Here is a 20,470-nt window from a genome sequence, read left to right on the forward strand (position 1 = left end):
TGTACCTATTACCCCCATTTCAAATTAAACAACTTTGTACAAGTGTCTGTCCGGGATCAGTTATTGGATGTCTCAAAATTATCTTCATTTCACAACCATATCACAGACATGTTCACAATCACGGTAAAACTGAAGCTTTATTTTTTGCGACAGATCAGGCTTCTAATTACATCCTCACCCCAGGTCATGGGCCATAAATTCTAAAAAAAAATGCTAAGGATCTGGTTATTACTTTTAATTTACCCTTAAATTCGATAAACGCCTCAAGATAACTATTCAGTCCTGCTTCTTTCACTTGAGAAATACTGCAAAAATACATCTACTGTTATCCTTCCAGCAGTTAGAAATGGTAATCCATGTGTTTGTGTCCTCCCTCTTAGACTACTGTAATGCTCCTTGTTCTTTTCTTAGCCAAGATGCTGTTAGTTCAAAACTCTGCACCAAGGCTACTCAAGAAAACCTTCTATGGCTCTCACATCACCCAGTTCAGATATAACATTGTTGGCTTCCAATTAAATTTAGAATTCAATTCAAGATCCTGTTCTTCATCTACAAGGGTACGTTAGCGAATTTCTAATGCTGTAAACCCCTAATAGGTCCCTCTGGTCCTCTCAACAGGGACTGCTAATTGTACCTCCCTCCCAAGTGAAAACACTAAAGGTACTCAACAAACTATCTTCGGGGCTTTAAGTCATAGCTGAAGACCTAGCTGTTGTGTGTAGTTCTTTTATGCTGGAATCATAAAGGTAATGTACTATTTTCTCCTATTGTAATGTTTGTGTTATACTCATTTTCTACTTTCTACTTCTATTTCCTTTGGTATGACACTTTGTAACCTAGGTTTCAAAAGGTGCTATAATAATAAAATGTAACTTACTTCCTTTATGGCCTAATTCCTAACTTTGAACTGAAATACTCTTATCTGGCTTGTGCATTTGATGTCCCTGTCAACAGGTAATACCACAGAGGCCTGTCGCCTGTGGGTGTTAACACTGGCTGCAATGTGGATGTCAAAACCCTGGCGCTAAGAGTGTGAAAAGTGCATACTTGGTATAATCTGTGGCAAAGATTCATTCCAATCTCCTGACTCAGTGAGCCTTAAGCCAAATTTACATCGAGCAAGTTTTATGTGGAGATCACACATATAATTTATGAATTAACCCGCAGTCTCTTCTTATCAACACTAATAAAATTTGAAGTGTAGTCTGAGTCATCTGGACACCGGGTGGGGATTTTACTTTACTTTCATATTTAACAAGCAGGATCATAGGCTTAGGTTTTGGGGAGTATACAGTACAAGGGAAACTTCTCCACCAATATTACGAAAACATACCCCCCCATTGAAAAAATTAAAGTAGCAGATGACTATAATCTTTGATGAACAATTAGAACTCAATTCATAAATGCAGAAATGCCTAGAGTAAAGTATTGATGGCAATATGCAGCTTCAAAAATAATTGCTGCAATCTGCCATAAAATTAAAAGAAGAAGAATCAAATTTGAGACTCCACTTCAAGCAAGCAACAACCTCCAAGGCTGAAAAATTAAACCAATATGGAAGTGCCAAAAACTGCATGGCCACTTGAGGCTGGCTCCAACACAGAGTAAATCCCCATAGACCCTCATGTTAAAATGCCCAACTTTACAGCAGAAACAAACATCTCTTCAGCTGGGTAGTAAAAATGGTTATGGTCTCTACAGCTATTTTCAACATTCATGACAACTGTACAGAGGAAGTTGTTTTTTGTTTTGTTTTTTTAATAATTCATCTGTTTATTTTTTTGTTAAGGCCTTAAGTTATGCATATTTAAGGCCAAGGCCTCATCACCGCCTGTCAGTCAGATACACCCCTCATTCCTCCACAGCTCCAGCCTTTCATCCAAATATGGTCACTTCTGAAAAAAAAAAAAAAAAGCTAAGGTGGCAAGGTGAAAATGCTGAATTCAAGGCTTCAAATAGCAGTCCACAAACCAATCAGTGAGCGACATCATGGTAGCTGGGTCCATTATTTATGTAACCCAATGTTGAAATGAAACCCACACTCTTCAGCAGGATTATTAGCCTGGGTATATTCACTTTTAAAGGTGTATACCACACGCTGGTGAGAGCATCACTTGAATTCTCATATTCTATTCTGATATTTTCACTCCTCTCTTATATTTCTCTTTACCTCCTGTATTCTTTGGCTGCTGCTGCTGCAATATTTCCCTAGTGTTCAACTTTTCACCTTGAGTCAGCAGCTCCGTGTTTTGATAGTCCCACCTTCATCCCTCTCTGTTAGATGTTCAAGCCCCTGTCTGAACACTTCTTACCCGATGCTTGTCACTCATCTGGAGGAGCTGAACAGCATCGAGCCTGAGGCTGAGGTGACTGGCAGACATTAAGCCAAACTGGAGCTCCAGGAAGGAAATGGTAAGCCCAGCCAATCATTGAATAAAATCCCAATGCTTTGTTTTAAAAGGGGTCTTTGCTTTTTTTTCACAGGTTAGGTTTTCAGTCTTGTTTTTGCTCGGTAGAGGGAGTTTAAAAATGTTTCAACAGATTGTCAATCGCACTCACTCTGCAGCAAAATCTGGGGACCAAAATGTCCTCAGAAGTACACCGCACAGAAAAAAGACTGCTTGACTTGACTTGAGCAATCTCATTTGACTGAGGGTCTCCGACTGATGATTAAAATCTCTAACTTTTAAGAGGCAGCCCTAAAAAACATGGTTTTGCACAACATTCATAGCAGCGTTATTTGATAATTTCAGAATGAGAATGGGTTCGATTTCCTAGTCTGCAGTGACTGTCCCTTACTTTGTGCATTTTGTTGCATTTCTGATTCAAGATTCAGATCAAAACTGCCTCAACTCTTTTCTGTCATTGTCCAGGCTGTAGATTCTTGTGCTGTCTGGTAATTGCCTCAATTGGATCGGTGGGATCCCATCGATTCTGACCACTGGCCAGTATTTAAATACACACAACAAAAACATACTCAAACAGTAACAAGATGGAAACACATCACAGCAACAGAACATACTGCAATACTTATACTGGAAACATATGGCATCATATACACTATACGGATAAAAGTATTGGGCCACCTACACATTACACCTACAGGAGCTTTTATAACATCCCATTTCGTGTGTCTGTGGGAATTTTTGCCCATTCATCCAGATTTTATACACCTGTTGCAATGGGACTGAATGAAACACCTGAATTCAATGATTATGATGTGTTACCCAATACTTTTGTCCATGTAGCGTATGTTGCTCTAGACTGTGTTTTTTGACCCCATATCACATAACCTAAATCAAGTCAAATACCAGCCTGCTATAAATAACTGACCTAAATCATACTAACCCACACCATGCTAACTATCAGAGTTGAACTCCTGCAGCTCGGAGAGCGATCGGCTCCGGATGCATCTCGTTAGCACGACCCACCGGAGGCCTGTGCTACTTCAAACACCTCCATGCGGCTGCTGCTACTGCTGAGCCTGCTGCCTGCTGCTGGCTATAAATAGAAACCAATCTGCAACCCCACCTAATGAGCACAATCCACTTCAGACCTAACTGTCAACAACCAGCCACTGTGTGTGTGTGTGTGTGTGTGTGTGTGTGTGTAAAGATTTAGCTGACCATGCTGTTTTGATCATGGGTTCGCTGCAAATCACTGCTCTGCCAAGGAGTGTGTACGTGTGTGTGCATTAGGTTCTCACTATCTTTTGTTGCTAAATATAGATGAAGCAAATTTCCGAGTTGCCTCGGCAAGAAGACAGCAGCACGACATGCAAATTGCCCTCTGTCTATCTCCATCTTTACTCTCCCCATTTTCCTCTCGTTTCCTTTTTTCACGTCTCTCCTGTGTCGTCTCCTTAACTCGATCACCTGCTGACCTGTCTCACCTCCGAAGTAGAAGTGTGTGTGTAACTACGCAGCCTTGCATATGTTTCTGCACATCTGTTTGCATTAATATGTAAACGTATTGTCTGTATACATGTAGTGTTGTAAGTACTGTAAAACTTCAGACTGTAGTTTTCTGAATGTATTTGATGATGTAAAGTTATTTACAGGGTTCCTACAGCTTAAGGAAAGTTAGATTCAAGACTTTTTAAAACTTTTTTAAAGGATGAGAACAGAAAAGGAATGAAATGTAAGACCAATATCACAAAAACCAAAATAGGGGAAACAAACAAAAAAAAGATCGAAGACATCAGTGATGTGGTATTAGCTAAAATGTAGCGTAAAATGTTCAGTTACATTTTTTAAAATTTATTTTTCACTTTTTAGGGAAATACCTAGCTTTTGTTGGTGAGTTTTTTCTTCTTAATTTTGTGTCTCTCTCTCTGCATGTGTAACTCTGCATAACTTAAAGATCCGGATATTTTTCAGATTTACAATTCAACTTGGGTAAAAGGGTTTCATAAAATTCTATGTGTGAACATTTTTAGACTTTTGAAAAATTGATTTGAGGCATTTTAATATCAAGTAAGGACTCCATTTTTAGATTATTGAATTTAAAGCCTTTCAAGACTGTTTACGGATCTGCAGGAAGGCTGTAGTGAACTAAAAAAGGATAGCCTGCTTTAATTTTGCAGTGACCAATTTAAGAAAAAAATCCCAAATTCATAGTCACGTCTTCTTGTGATTTTAAATTTTAAACTTTTTTCTAAAAATAAAAATAATTATAATCAAGGTTAAAGTTACAAGCCTGAGATTTCTTATTGTATGCGAGTGATTTGATTTTTCTTTTTTTTCTGCTAAAAATAAATTCACTTATGAAGAAAATTAGTCTCACATGTTCTACCTACATCTTCATACTTACATTAATACAGTAATGGCTATTAAGATTATATAAGTGTTTTCTGATGATGTAACATTCATCAATATGACTACATAGTTGTTGCTGTAACATATTAATCCCATTTCTCTTGCGATAAACTGGTGCACTTGGCTAAAAACACTGCAGTGGTGCCACCGTACATTTCTCCTCTTCAGTTGCACTTTTATTAGAATTTCCCAAATAGCATACTGCTTATGTGTAACTTCCAAATTGAACTAGACAGGCTTCTTATCTGTTTATTTAACAGGTGTGGCCCCTCATTTTGTTCTCTTCATTACATCCTGAATGGTAATGCAATCCAACACAGTCAGCTGATAAGGCTATCAAATACTGAATTTTCCACACAGTCTTGCTGGATTACAGATCTGCAGTGTTCACAAAAATGAAATAAATACTATATATTACAAATTTTACCTGTTATTATTATTCTGTATGCACAGTGAAGTGGATTAGAAGAAATAAGTCACTGTGCCCTGAAATGGTCCAGAGGCCCTGGTAAATCTGTTTATCTGGAGGCTGATGAATGGATAATTTCACAGATCAAAAATAAAGTTGTGTATAATTGGAATTACCCTCACATTTTTTATCAGGTTGTCTACAGTTATCAGACAGTTTAATTTGTTGATTTCTAAGCCTTTCTCAAACAATTTTAACCAAATTAAAGATAAAGTTTTGGATCAGTTATCTATTTTCTCATTTCTCTCTTTAATTTAAAAGATCAATTCAGGAAATAAGATAAAATTAAACTAAATAAATAAATAATTCTTCATTATTTTTTTCACTTTTTATAAAACTTTAAAATGACTAGAAATATATTAAAAGAGAATTTAAACAGACATATAGATAAAAAAAAATACTATGACTTTTAAGAACTTATATATATAAATAAAATTTAAGTACACGTTTTGAGACTTTTTCGGGACCTGCAGACACCCTGTCAATAAGCACTGCCTTCATCTTCATATCGCCGGCTTTTACACAGTTTGTGTGTTTCAACAAGTCTATAAAAATGAATGACAGCACTGTGAAAATATTGGCCAGTGACTGACGTGTACTGATGACAAGTTCAGTAGGTTCAATCAATGATTTTGAATTGCAACTCTTAAAAGGACCCCTATAAACTTCTGAACTGGGTCAGTCCACTCCATTTTTAGACAGCAGCGCAAGTTGTGTTTTAAACGGCTGGAGAGAAGAACTGACCCCAAGTAGGTCTTTCTTGTCTGTTTGATAGAAACCTGATCTGGATTCTTCATTACTTGTTCTATTTTTACGGAGCACCCACTTCACACACACCAGTTCAGAAGGACATCTCTTATCAGCTGAAATGGTTTAAAAGTTTCCACAACATATTGAGGTCTGTATTTGCCTCGGGCGTCTTCCTGCTTTCTTTCCCTCTCAGTCTAAAGTAACTCTGGTTCTATTCATCTCTTCTCATTCGATGACGTCTGATCAGCCATCGCTGGCTGATAGTTAAAGGCTTTCTCTCCGCCTCTCTCTATACTTTTCTGTGTGGACTGTCTTTTAAACCTACACTAATTGGAGCAATCATGGCTCAATAGCTCACGATCTATAATGCTCAGCTGCCTACTGGAAGTGACACTCTGGGGGCCGATCAACACACCTGTGACACCCGGGAATATCACACAGCCAGAAAGCCTCTCAGGCCTGGTGACAAACGCTGTCACCTCTTCGAGAGGAAAGGAAATTATAGGGATCAATGCACAGAGAGCCTCCTTCTGAAATATATCATTGACAGGAAAGGGGGGCCATTAGGCCTCATTTGCATTTCGGTGTTTGACATTTAAAGTGGAAATCTGTGAGATTCTCGCTTCTTTCATTTTGGCAACATCAGGTTGACTCCAGAAAGATCATGTGTCAGTCAAATACTGGTCCTCTGACGCCTTTCTTTCTTTATTGGATTGGTCTGTTAAGCTTTAGTAGCTGACGTTGCTCATGTTAACTGCTATTCTGTTTTGGCTGCGCTGTAACAATGTTGAAAGGTTGGTCAGTCGGTCCTTCGCTTCGGTCCAGACTGGAATATCTCTACAACTATTGGATGAATTGCCATGAAATCTGGAACACAAGTCCGTGGTCTCCAGTGGATAACACTTCATGACTTGGCTGCTTCCCTGAATTTCCCTCCAGCAACACAATCAGCCTGACAGTTCTGGTTCAGAGTCAAATGCTTCAACAACTATTGGATGAATCTGTACAGACATTCATATTCCCCTCTCTGACACTTTGGTGATGGCTTTCCATCCACCGTTATCATCAAGTCCACTTTCAATATGCCCAGTACTTTGGTTTATGACCAGATACCTACAAAGCAATGACACTCCCATCAGCCTCAGCTGTACTTTGTGTTTGGCGCTAAGTTAGCACTGAGAAGGTGCACAGATAATGTTAATGATAGATAAGATGATGTTAGCATACTGGTTTATTATTAAATCACTATTCCTTTGCTTCAAACAGATATTAATTACAAAAATAAATAAATAAATACTTAAAAGTATTTGGTTAACAGAACATATCAAACATATGCTTTTTTCAGTTACACTATGTGCAACAGCTGAATGTCTTTTTTTAAGAAATAAAGCAAATTTGCTCAGGTTTTAAAGGGTTAAAGATAAACTACAGTAAAAAGCATGCAAGAAAAACATCTAAATGTATCCTGTAATTGGAATTATTATCTCACATGTTATTAATTTGGGCCCACAATGATCATTTCTACGTAATTTTAAGGTGCAAATATTCCAGACATGAAATGCTGTCGTCATTTCGGTAAACTCAAAGGACCTCTAATAATTATCCGGTAAGAAAAGAGTTCAAAATCAATTTAGCCTCGTTTAACTGGAATCTCAATGACTAAACAACCACCTGCAGGTTGCAAACGCACAGCATTGGGTAAGCTGTGGCATCAGTGAAGCATGCAGATGCTGTGACATTTCCAGAAAATGGTCAGATATTTGGGCATTGGTTCAGGAAGGGATTTTCAGTCTGTTAAAAATTTAAATTTCCATCTCCCTCAACACGAGATGTCCGGAAATAAAAGCAGAGTATCCAATAAGAAAGCCTGTTAAATGAACCTGCAGTAATGAAAGCATGTCATTAAAATGATCTTCACATGAAAAAGGCTGCATGTTATGGCCTCGAGTGCTAACTCTTATAAGCGCATTATCAAACAGACTGCAGCATCAGCATCCTCACAGCAGCCCGGCCCCCCTGTGTGCTGGTCAAGGACACACTGACTAAGACGGACGCTCTGGCCACTGAGGGAGGTGACCTGATGATCTCAAAGTGTGTGGCACGCTCACTTTACCTACCTGAATAACTTGTTTCTGTATCAGTCAGTGTGCATTGTGGAAACATAATGTCACTCTGAAGGAAAAAAAACCATAGATGTTACAATATATCCCTTATGGTAGAAAAATTACAGCCATGAAGTGTGCCTCTGTGTAAAGCAGGTGTGAGTCATTTTCATTCATCAGGCTGCGCCTCGGCAGAGCACAAGACAATGGGAATAATTACCTCGAGTTTGATGTCCTCAGATCGTCTGCCAGTCGTCAGTGATGAAAGACTGCAATAAACAGAAAAGCAGAAAAAAGGACACGTTGAATCAACCATCAGTGAGAAGAAGGGGCAGGTCTCTGCCTGACACAGAACGGTGAGTGGAGGATAATTAGAAGAGAGCGCCCCTGATTGGTGCATTTGTCTACATCAAAGAGAGTTATGTAGGATTTGAAGCAGCTGGGCAGGCTTTACGTAGAGCAACAAAGCAGCAAGACACAATCATACAGATATTGCATGAAAATATAACTCTGCTGTACATATTTTCTCCCAACAGGAGGCTCATATGCAAACCAGCAGCTTAAAAGTACCCTGTGACATTTCGGAAAGTCGCCTGATGTTGCTCATTATCAGGAACATGTCAGTTCAAGCTGAAAGAAGTTGAGGGGGTGGCGGCAGCTGAGTGGATAGAAAAATCAGCCCATGACATGAAGAGCATTGGTTGGACTCCGAGGCATGCTGGGAAGCTCTGGGAAAGGAGAGCGAATGTGTAATTCTGAGTGTTACTTTCCTAAACAAGCACCATCAGACTGCTCAGCGTGAGACTGCAGCAGCAATGAGCTGCTCCCCAGAATGAATCAGTGTAATGGGATCAGTGTGACACAGAGCACGAGGGCAGGGAAGGCTGAATACGCATCACTTATCCTCCTTTACTGTACCACATCTGGAATAAATAAGGCTGATGAGGCTAAAATGTTTTTTTTAAGTATATCATTGGTCTTGAGGTGGATTAACTTTTGGATATGTTAGTTGAGAAAGACAAAAAAAGCGTTGTGATCGCTGTCCATGGTGCTGATCCTAAAGCTGTCCAGGCACTGGTTGACTGGAAACCCACTGTCAGGGATAAATTAGATCTCTTTTGTCCAGTCACATCATAGCTTTCCTTCATGCTTTGTTTTTCAGTTTGTTTGGTTTTACTTTTGTTTTTTTTCTGCACTTCAGTCCTACAGTGTAAAGCAACAAAACCAACAAAAATGAAGCGTCACATGAGTTGGCTAGTTCATTCATATAACACACAGCTCTAACAGAAACATATATAGAAGAAGCCTGTCAACTTTAACTAGAGTAGCCAACCTTTTCTGAAAAAATAAATAAATAATTGTACTTGCTGCTGAAAACCTGCAGTTAAAACATTTAAAACAGCTGAAATACTGAAAGACTTAACGTTGAAATTGCTGTTAAACTAAATTTCCAACTCCTGTCAACACGTTCACTTTAAATGGAAGCACTAAATGAAGCATCAAGCAGAGTCTTAGCACAAAGTAGTGGATCAGTTGGGGTGTAATCTCTGAAAGCTGATGATGCAATATAAAATGAAAGCAGTGAAACTGTCTTTCGACTTACAATGGCTGAAAGAAGTTAAATTAAATCAAAGAACAATGGATTAAAGTGGCAGAACTAACATCTGAAAAATAAAAATCAGGTCACAAATCCAGTGATACAATAACGTGCAGTCAGAGATAAAAGCAGCTTAAGTGTCAGACTAAGTTCATGAACAGCTAAATCCAGCAGGTTTCAACATTCCTGAAAACGCATAAACACGACTAACTTGTCCTCTTACCACATACTGTGCTTTTACAAAGATCAGCTGTTTGCTGTAACTGCATTTTTCTCATCTTAAAACTGCTGAAGATCTTGTTTCTTGAAAAAATAAGATGATCCCAGCAGACTGATGCAGTCTATGCATTACTTTCATTCATCTCACTCACACTGTGATGATTACAAAGAAGAAAATTACAAGTTGTTGCTTTCTGTTAATTAGCTTTTCAATTATTCAATTATGTCCCTGTCATAATTTAACAATTTAAGCCACAAGTGACATATGCATCAAATTACCACATAATCAAATTAGTCATAAACACAAATCGCTTACAATAGTAAAGTATGTGTTATAAGCATATGCTTCATTGCTTCCAAAATAGTTTCAAATCTTATCTGTTGTCAAACTGTAACTTTGGGGCTGGAAAATGAAGCCAACTCTGGAGTGCTAAAAACTGCACTTCCTCAAATGGCCACTTGGCTCCAAACGCGGGTCAATCCCCACATATCTCCATCTTAAAATTGACAACTTTAAAGCAGAAATAAACATGTTTACAGGCTGGTACAGGGAAGGGTTTCATCTCTATAGCTAATTTTAACATTTAACAACAACTGTGTGGGACTAACTTGTTTTACATCTGACTGAGAGGTAAAGTTATATCCTCTGAGTGACAGGTGAGTGCCATCCGTTTACAAGCTCAGCGACAAGAGCTACGGTGTAACCCCAAATTCACAGAGTATATAAGCATAACCTTAGCTATCGCTCTTTCAGTGTTTTTTCATTTCATGAAAGTTATTTGAAACATTTTGTTCACCTAAAAAGTCTTTAGTTGCACTAAAAGACCCTCTATATAGTTTGATTTTAAGTTTTCCATTTTATTTGTTTTACGCCTGTTTTTTGCTAGAAGAAATTAGCATTAGTATATCTGGTTAACTTTAAAAGCACTATCTTGCCCAAATATGGTCGTTTCTGGATCCAAGAATCCAAGATAACTAGATAGATAACTCATGTCTTCAAAACAGGAGTCCACAAATCAATAAGGGATGCCACTGGGGATATATCCATTATTTTCATACTCTATGGTTGGTATGTTATAGACATAACACAAAGTTAAAGGTGAGTCATGTGTTGATATTAGAAATCACCTTGTTTTTGTAGAGTGATGGTCACTTGTACTGTGTGTCATCACTGAAGGTTGTGCGTATTTGTCGACTTTTGTTCAAAGTTGTGGATTTAGTCAGTCGATTTGTCGTCCTGACGGTTAGCCTTGGAACAGAACACCTTATCAGAGAGGGATGCTGGGAATGGATGAGTCTATACGGGAATCACTGATCAGCCATCAATCAACCACCATCTGTCAGCTCATCCGTCAGTTAGACCGAGTGGAAGTAAATGCTGAGTTCATTCGTCTTCGCTGGACTCAGATGTGAGTTCGACATGCCAGGCGACTTGAGCAAACACAAGATGAATGGAGATGAATGGAGAGGAACCGCACGGATAGATGCACACTAACACACACACACGCACGCACGCACGCACGCACGCACGCACACACACACACACACACACACACACACACACACACACACACACACACACACACACACATATTCTACACACCTTTCAACTATAATACCTGCTGAACTAAAGCTCACATTGGCAGGTGATCTGTTACAATTACTGCCATCGTATTTTGACCTTGATGAAGTTATTCATGTAAGAGCGATAATCAACACTTTGAGATGTTAGTGAACTGTTGTGTGTGTGTGTGTGTGTGTGTGTGTGTGTGTGTGTGTGTGTGTGTGTGTGTGTGTTTTCTTTTACTTGTACAGGGACCTTTGTGAGGTATCCCTTTAAAACTTTAAAGTGCAGATTTTTGGAAAGTGCGGACATTTTGAGGACATCTTCAAAGTGCTGCTCAAACTTTTTGAGTACAGTGTAGAGTTAAGTTAAGAGCAGCATATTTTAACTGTGTGCACACCTTGTCTGTGCATGTTGACTCAGAAAAACCCACCTGAAAAACAAAATGTGTACCATATCAGTCAGTGTACATGTGAGTTTATATTTTAATATTTCGACATATCATATTTTAAGACACAGATTCTTCTTTACAGTTCTCAGCATAACATCCTAGCAAGATACTAACAGTGTATTTTGTGACATGTCCAAAACCACCAAAGGGGACAGGTTGCAGCAGCCTTGTTTTCCATTCTAATTTCCGAACACTAACCTTAAAAAAGACACTACATAAATCATGTATGAGTACAACTCAACATGGGAAAGCAGTTGTAGTCGTCTCTTGTGGTCTGCTGTATCTAACCTCCGCTGAAAAAGGGTGTCCACAACAAAACACTACACTGCTATTCTGAAGGCAGCTGAAAGGAGGCACAAAGATAATTTTCTCAGCAGGAGGGGAAACAACTGAGGCCATCTGACTGTGGCTGAGGTGCAGAGGAGCTCATCCCAGTAAGGCGATGCTTTAGATCATAGCCTGTTATCCACAGTCCAATGGACACCCTACTGCTCCCTTCACACACCACCACTCCAGCTACTGCAGCCACCTGAGTATTTTCAAGAGCAATCCCACCATCTATAAAAGACTAGACTGCAGGAAAAAAAGAAAATGATACCTCCAAAAAAAGAGGTGTACTTGAGTTAAGCTGACATGCTTCAAAGTTTAAGTCTAAGTCTTTGGGAAGGACAACTGCGGGAGCTCTGCTGAGTTTAGGGTTTATTTATGTCCTCATATAAGGTGATAAAAAAGAGAAATGATAAGAATGATAACAGAGAAAGTAAAAAGTGTGAAGGGAATATAAAATGATCTTGTCACAGCAACAACAAACTAATGAAAGCTGAACTGCATAAAAGAAAGTGAATGTCAAGAACGAGAGAAAAACAAACTAAATCAAAGCGTGGATGAGCATTTAAAGTAGAACAAGCGTAATAGAGTTTTAGATAAATATGCACGGACACATTAGAAGTTACACCTGTGCAATATGATGTAATCTAATTCCTAATAAATACAACTTTAGTCAATTTTGGGGAGATAACTAGAAGGGAATAATGTAATTACAAGGTTGTTCCATTACGTAGCATTACGTTGTACAACTTTATGTAATGTGTTAATCCTTATAAAAACTCCACTAACCTTTTCAAAAATTCTCTACTTAATGCCGCCTCCTCAATCTGTTAGGTCTGTTGAATTTAGTTCATGGTGATATTTGTCCCTCAATATGGACAGAGCTTCAATAAATCTTTATGCATGAAACAGATTTGTCTCTTCATTGATGTTGATGCTCTCATAGACTCTAATTATGCAAATCGCTGACCTGTTTTCAAACAAAGTTCAGCTTTAAGCTAATTTGACAAGGCCACTTTAGCCCATTATCTATCTGCAGCCCGCCGTGAAATGTGAAAATTACAAGTGCTGTTAAGGTTGTTTTGATAGGTAGCATTGATTAAAGTCCATAATTGATTCATGGAACGCATTTAAACTGCTTCATAACCTGACCTGAAATGACATGTTTATTTTGTCCAATTTGTGCCTCCAAAAGTGTTGTGAGTCTTGTCACTAAATTTGACAATAGACAAGTTGTGATCCCAATCAAACTGCTCATTAAGATGCAGTATGTCAATATTATGAAGAACAAAAGGGTTGATGTTAAAAGAAGCAGGCTTTGTTGGGGTTAGGGAAAGATATAGTCATGGTTAAAGTTCAGAAAACATTGCCATAATAGTAAAAAGAAACCAATGTTGTCTACTGGTACGGGACTTGACATTAAAAAAACACAAACAAACCCTATTGGCATCTTATGTTTCTACAAACCATGAAGTTACTTTGCAGGTCACAAAAACCACTTGATAATGGCGAGGAAAACATGCTTTGGCTTAAAAATACCATTTCAGGGGCACAATTGGGCAGGAAAGGTCGCATTGTCACTGTAGAAAGCAACCGTTCTTTTTGCCGTTATCCCGGCAGAAAAAGCAGAAATGTCACTGCAAAAAAAAGAACATTTTTTCTTGCTTCGATCCTGTAAGGAAAAGCAGCAATGTCTTTGCAAAAAAAAAAAAAAAAAAAAAAACACCTGATTTTCACACCTAAAAATACCCAGAAAAAATAATGAAAAGCCTCTGAAAACTCTGCAATGACTGGGTAAATACAGGACAGATAATCAAACATTTGGCCCTTGGGCACAGAACTGCAAAATGCACCCCCACCTCTCCTTCATAGAAGCAGGAAGTGCGTAGTCTATTTTTGTGTCGTTGTAACAAACATCAATTTGTAGCCATGCATCATTTCATAATTTCGAGTCTTTACTGTGTCTTTTGGGGTCTTTTTGTGTCTCTTTGTGATTGTTTTGCTTCTTTTTATAATTATGCAGTTTTTCTCCCTTTGCAGTTCCTTGTGGTCATTTTGAATCTCTTAGTGGTCAGCACAGTTACGTTTGAGTGGCATTATGCAGGTGAGGGCCAGGGGTCCCAACTTACACTTTGGGCCCCATGGCCTGTGCCTGGTGTGCCTGTTCAGTAATCCTTCCATAGCTAAATCAGCAATTGGTTTTGTTGTTTGTTGGTCTCGAACATTCGTCTCGCATCCGTATAGAGACGCTGATACGCTACATTCGAAACATGCTAATGCGACATATCTGTTGAAGAGATGTACAAAGCCAACACTGGGCTGCATGAAACAGTTCTGGGTGCCAAAGTTATGCACCCAAAGTTAACTGACCCCAGCCACGGTGCCTGTAAAAGCACCTGCACACACTGTTATATTTTCTCATCATTGCTGACAAACAGCATTTTCATCTCTTTTTACTTTCTAACCTTTATACATTATAAACTGGAGAATATGTGTAAGTCACTTTATTTTTCACAATGTAACGTTTGCATTATGTATCAGCTAAGCATGTAATGTACTTTTCAAAGTTAATGCACTTGATAATGTCAATATGGATCTCCTGTGTGTTTTATCCATTTTAAAAGTTTCCCTCAGAGTTTGTTTAGAGTTTAGAGTCCGCTATCGAACCTCCTACAGAGCCAAACCTCACACAGATACCAGAGGATCCTATCGTGTCAAACTCAAAAAGTGCTCGACCCCCACTGAGCTTTGGGGTTGTTTCATCCTTAACGGAGCCATCAACACACAATTTGTGTAACTACTACTCAGAGCGTTCCTCTGACGGTTATCTCTTAACCTTAATCCTTTAGTGTACTTAAACAGGAGCCCAAAGTCTAACTAGCACTTTGACTTACACATTTGAAGACCGGCCAGAATCTCCTCTTTGATGAATATCTGGCGCTATAATTGATGTGTGGCTCATCACGGAGGCACAGACCTGGCAACAGATGGAGCTGCTGAGGGTTAAAAACAGCCCCTGTCCTCCTTGTGTGCAAAGAGCAAAGTAGATACTTTACAGGCATATTAAGATTAAGCCTTTGGGTTTTACAGATTTTCATTGAAAATGCCAGACACAGATCTGTTTAAGCAGATATCTTTTTTCTTCTTTTTTTTTAAATTCCCCTCCATGCACCTCAATGGTGTGATCATAATTTATGCTAGTAGTAAAAAAAAAAATTGGGCTAAAATTCAAATTTGCTGTTGTGACACTCCAGCAATTGGTTACACTGTGGTTGCCTTGTCCTCTGGCCAATTTGATAATACAATTTTCATTCAGAAATTGGTATGAATGCTTGTTTTGTTTTGTTTTTTTACCCATTTTTCGTGTCTCAATGTTTAAAATACTTGCAAAAAACTATTTTTCTTCAATTTTTTTTACAAAATCAATGAGCCCTAATCATATGCTGGATTGATGATCTGATTCATATTTGATCAGCACAGTTCACGAGCAGTGATTTACATGGATGACAGCTGCATTAAATACTTGGTTCTGATTGGTTGTTTTCATTCAGGTACAGTGGATTCTTGTAAATATCACTGAAAGCACTACAGGATTTTTCCCACAGATTATCTATATACAGCTAAATTTCAAGTACACTTAAAAGTTTGATATAAAGTAAATATAAATTAAAATTTAAAGCGATATTTACTTTTCTTTTTCAAGGCAACTGGTTTCCAAAATTATTTTAGGTAAGATTAACTGTCCGATTTCACAGCGTCTGCAGCTCGGCAGCCGTCTCGCTGGTCTGCTTAACCATTCCCACCGTCTCAAAAATGTCCATGAAAGTCTGTTTTCAAATATTTAAAATATCAAATAAATAACAGCCTTTTTTTATGAAATTTGTTGTATCCGTTGTAAAACGTCTATTCGATTCAGTCCATTTAAAAGGTATCCTCCTGACACCACTTGTAAAACTGAACAACCAATGCGTCTGCTTCAGCAGAATATAGAAAGCAGTCACATAGCAACAGCTGTAACCACAAACAACACTTCTGCCGAGTGTTTCTCTCCTGCTGCTATCTTATGAAAAGATCCACCATGCGGACACAGAGCTCACCACTTTCCTCCCACCTGGTACCTAATCTACCACTAGGGAGAGGCCATTTTAAAAGAACTCTGCAAAAACACATAAAATCAAAGCGTTTATATATCTGAGACACTTTGAAGACACATTTAATCACATAAACAATAAACTTTCATTGGGGAACATCTCCACTTTAGACACGCAAAAGGAGATAAACATTTGTCCGTGTTAACGCAATTTGCAGTCTTGGATCTCCACTTCAGTCAATTAAATGAGAGTGTGTCAAAATTTGAAGATCGGAAAATGTTCTGCAAGTTTATGGAGATTTTAGTCGCATAGCAACAAACAACTCGTCCTCAAAGCATCTGTGTAACAACACAGACCTGCTCGGTAATGAGTCACATGGGCGGCGGTAATGACAACGAGCGGGTCTGACCTCAAGATCCCCCCACCATCTCCCAATATGTACAATAAATAGGGCTGAGCCCCACCCCCCCCACCCGAAAGGGGGTAAAGAGAAGAAAAGCTGAGAAAGGTACAGAGTGAGTGAATGTGTAGTGTAAAAGAAAGGTAATGACTGTAATTCAACTTCACCGTCCAGGTAAGTGAGTGAAAGTGAAAGTTTAAAGCTTGAGTCAATGAGAGCCCGCAACAAGAGAGAGCTCAGCAGAGAGGGGAGACTGGCACAATTCAAGGGTCAATGGAAGAAAGAAATGGAGGGAGACAAGTGAGAAAGAAGTGGCTTGAAGAAAAAAAAACAGATGACGCGAGTAACAGATACAATACAGATTTGACGTCGCTATCAGGCAGAATGATGGATGCCAGTGACAAAGTACACGCCTCTTTTTTTCCTCCCGAAGAAAGCCACTGCTTTGGTTCCCTTGAAAACTCAAGGATCACATGTGAGTCACCACCCGTCACGTCTCCTACAATACACACACAAACAGACACACACTCATCATCCACTGTGATGATCACACACACACCAGCCAAACACACATGTACATTAATCACTGCAGCAGTCGGGAAGGGAAGCCAGTGGTGAATTTCCCTCAGGGTAGCAGTTCTTCCACTGTTTCCGCTCAGCACCTCTGCTGAGTAAATGTAGCTTATGCAAAACAAAGTAGTTGTGGTGACAAAGCGGTCTTCATAACGATACCTATTCCACTGTTGTCTTCCTTTCTTGTGAAAACAGACATTTATTTTGAAAATTCACAATGCATATAACGAGTGGAAATTGACATGCCGTCCCTGAACGCCCCAAACTGATGCTAGCAGGGTACCTAGAGGGTCACAGTTTGAAACTCGAGGCCACTGACCAAGCTGCCGTTCCGTACAAGTTGCCCAGATAACTACCATTTTACCAAGACAAGTAGATGGATTAAACTGCAGTATTTACACTATTTGCAGTACAAGTGTGGTTTTAAGAAAGTAGCTTTGTTTCACATATTGTAATGTTCAGCACACCCACATCTGATAATTAGCATCTATGTCACTGGTGCCACTGTGTGTCTGTGTATAATTGTCTGAATGTAGAAACAGTGCCCAGAGGAAAGCCCACAGGTCTCTTTTATTTTCAACAGATGCCATATTTAAGACGTGTTCATGAGTATGCCAGAGCCTTGGAGGTTTGTAGATTTGTCTGCAATTTGCAAGCAACAGCAAAAGCAGACGACAAGAATTGGCCTTTCCTCGGAGATGTGGTTACACGTTGTCCTGAGCTGCCTAATGATGCAACTGTCTGATTGTTGCATCCTGAATACATGTATCAGCTGGGAGAGGAGTAGTATCCAATGAGAATTCAACTGGAATCGAGTCAACAAGCACACACTAAGCCACCAATTGAATTTTATTAGTGGAGATTAATTTTTAATATCCTATTAATGTGCACTTAGCCCAATCAGTGTGCAAATCACTTTCTGAAACAGGCCCCTGTTCCCAAATTTTGCTGAAATCCGGGTTATATTTGCTTTATTCTTGAAACTGATACATATAACACTTAATTTTTAGTAATTGGTAATTATTGCTATTATTTGCAAGTGTTTTTTTTTTCTTTTTCATTTGTTTTTCTTTTTTTTGCTTGCAACTTGCAATGAATAACAATACAACACATGTTTTACTACACAGAAATTTTACTGCAAACAGTAATTTCAGGCTATTGTACTCCTGGAGTGTACTGGAGAGAGACCATGTACCAGACTGCAAAAGTTTCTGTATGATTCTGTGAACCTCACTGTGCGAGTCCACACACTTGTGACAATAGGTGTGTGAGTGTGTTATTTGACAGGTAAATGGAGCCCATAGTGCCCAGCAGTCTGCGCCTCTCGCCTCCTCTCTGACAAGAGTCTTTTCTCAGCACTAATAGTCAAAGTCCTCAGCCTCTTCTCTCTTTGTGTCACTGCCCTGTTTTTTTCTCCACACCTTTCCTTGACCTTCCTCTGCTCCCGTCCTCTCGTACCAGACGTGCTCTACTTTGGGGTTACGGACTACATTAAACTCCACAGCCTGTGGCAGGTTTTTTCTAATCTTGTGCACCTCATTTCCTCTCCTTCCCCATTAAGCTTGCTTCACTGCAACATGCAGTTCCAGATGTAATGTCAGCCTGTAAACAAACCCACACCCACTAAAACCTCCTCTCTCCGTATCTCCTCTTGAAAGTTTCCTCTCTCTGCACCTCATCCTGTGATTAAATTTACATTGCCCCAATATTCTCCACGAATAGTCGCTGTCTTTATGAGAACTGCAGTTTGGATTTTATGTGTTCGATTTGTGTATAAAACTGATATAACACCATATATCATGGGCAACTCTATTCAGAACCCCCAAAAATATTGTAATAATTCCTATTCTTAATGCACTCATAAATAATTTTTTAATTAAAATACTTTATTACGACCTTTACCATCTGTCCATTCCATTGGACAGGGAATCTGAAGTTAATAAACCACTTAATAGCAAAAATGACAACAAACTGTCTTAACAGGTCTCTTTAACAACAAAAAACAAGAACTACTATGCTTTAAAACACGTATGTACTGTATTTGTCATTACTACTCAAAATATTTCCAAATTTCTCAGGTGTCTCAGTAAGTCAGTATGTTTAAAACCTCCTGGGATTAACACTCTGTGTACATAATCTACAGGATGCATTATCGGATGATTTTGTGATTGGAAAATCAAATCACAACAGTATTACCCATGTAAACTGTCTTTTCTTACGCATTTTCTGGTAACATTTGGATCCATTGTCTATTCCAATGGACAAATAAAAACTCCTGAGTAAAAAATATAAATCTTTCATACAATTTTTTGACATGTATAGGTAATATAACATCTAATGTTTCATTTTAACAGCTTAAACACAAATTATGTCCTTTAACAATATAATTAATACATTAGATTTTTATGTGCCTCATGCCTCCTGCTCGTGTCACAGTAGGCTGACATCAAATCAACGTAATCTCTGCATTTGTGTGGAGTCAAATGACAGTGATCATTGATCTAGATATCCTAGAAAAGTGATATCCATTTGAATGGTTGGGGGATCTGAATGGGCCAGGTTTCAGAAAGGAAACAGAATTGAAATATCCCTAGATTGTGTGGATGTAGTGAATCAAAAGCATTTACCAATTACTAAATTTTGTTATTTTTGGTTTGGAATTTTGGAAAAAAGTAAAACTCTACCCAAAGCAGTTGTGACTACTTTGAGCGAGGCAAAGAAAAGAAGACTGTGCTTGTGAAGGTTGGGCAGCCTAAATAGAATACGCAAACAGAATATGCAATTTATTTATTTTTTCTTAATGAGATGTCCTATTTCCAATTTTTCTCACACTCTTCCTTTCACTAAAAAAAAAAGACTCTCCAATATTGCACCTTCTTAGCAGCTTTCACTCCTCATTACACTGTGCTCCCATCCACACAAAACTGGTGTTTGGGTGCTGGGCCAACGCATTGCTTTCAGTGAAATTTGCTACATATTTTACAGCAGGCAGCCCCAGGCCATAAATCATCTTCTGGCAGTCTAGATGTATGAGTGTACTCACACACTATGATGCTGCTCGTGTGCATTTGTTGTTGCTCGCAACCACCGATCCAAAGGTCAGGCCTCTC

General features: G+C 38.8%; 1 long non-coding RNA gene across 1 annotated transcript in view; it reads right to left on the reverse strand.

Annotated features, from left to right (window-relative positions):
- Positions 1-1,771: 1,771 nt before the first annotated feature.
- The window catches only part of LOC148190051 (uncharacterized), a 224,433-nt gene continuing 205,734 nt past the window's right edge, over positions 1,772-20,470 (reverse strand). The window contains exons 5-6 of the long non-coding RNA XR_015776157.1: positions 8,359-8,407; positions 1,772-1,895 (exon numbers count right to left, since the gene is read on the reverse strand). This is a non-coding gene — a long non-coding RNA (uncharacterized LOC148190051). The remainder of the gene's footprint in view (positions 1,896-8,358; positions 8,408-20,470) is intronic.

The sequence above is a fragment of the Plectropomus leopardus genome, chromosome 3 (genome assembly GCF_026936395.1).
Source record: "Plectropomus leopardus strain MGB_pleo_1.0 chromosome 3, ASM2693639v1, whole genome shotgun sequence".
In the NCBI taxonomy this organism is placed as follows: domain Eukaryota; kingdom Metazoa; phylum Chordata; class Actinopteri; order Perciformes; family Serranidae; genus Plectropomus; species Plectropomus leopardus.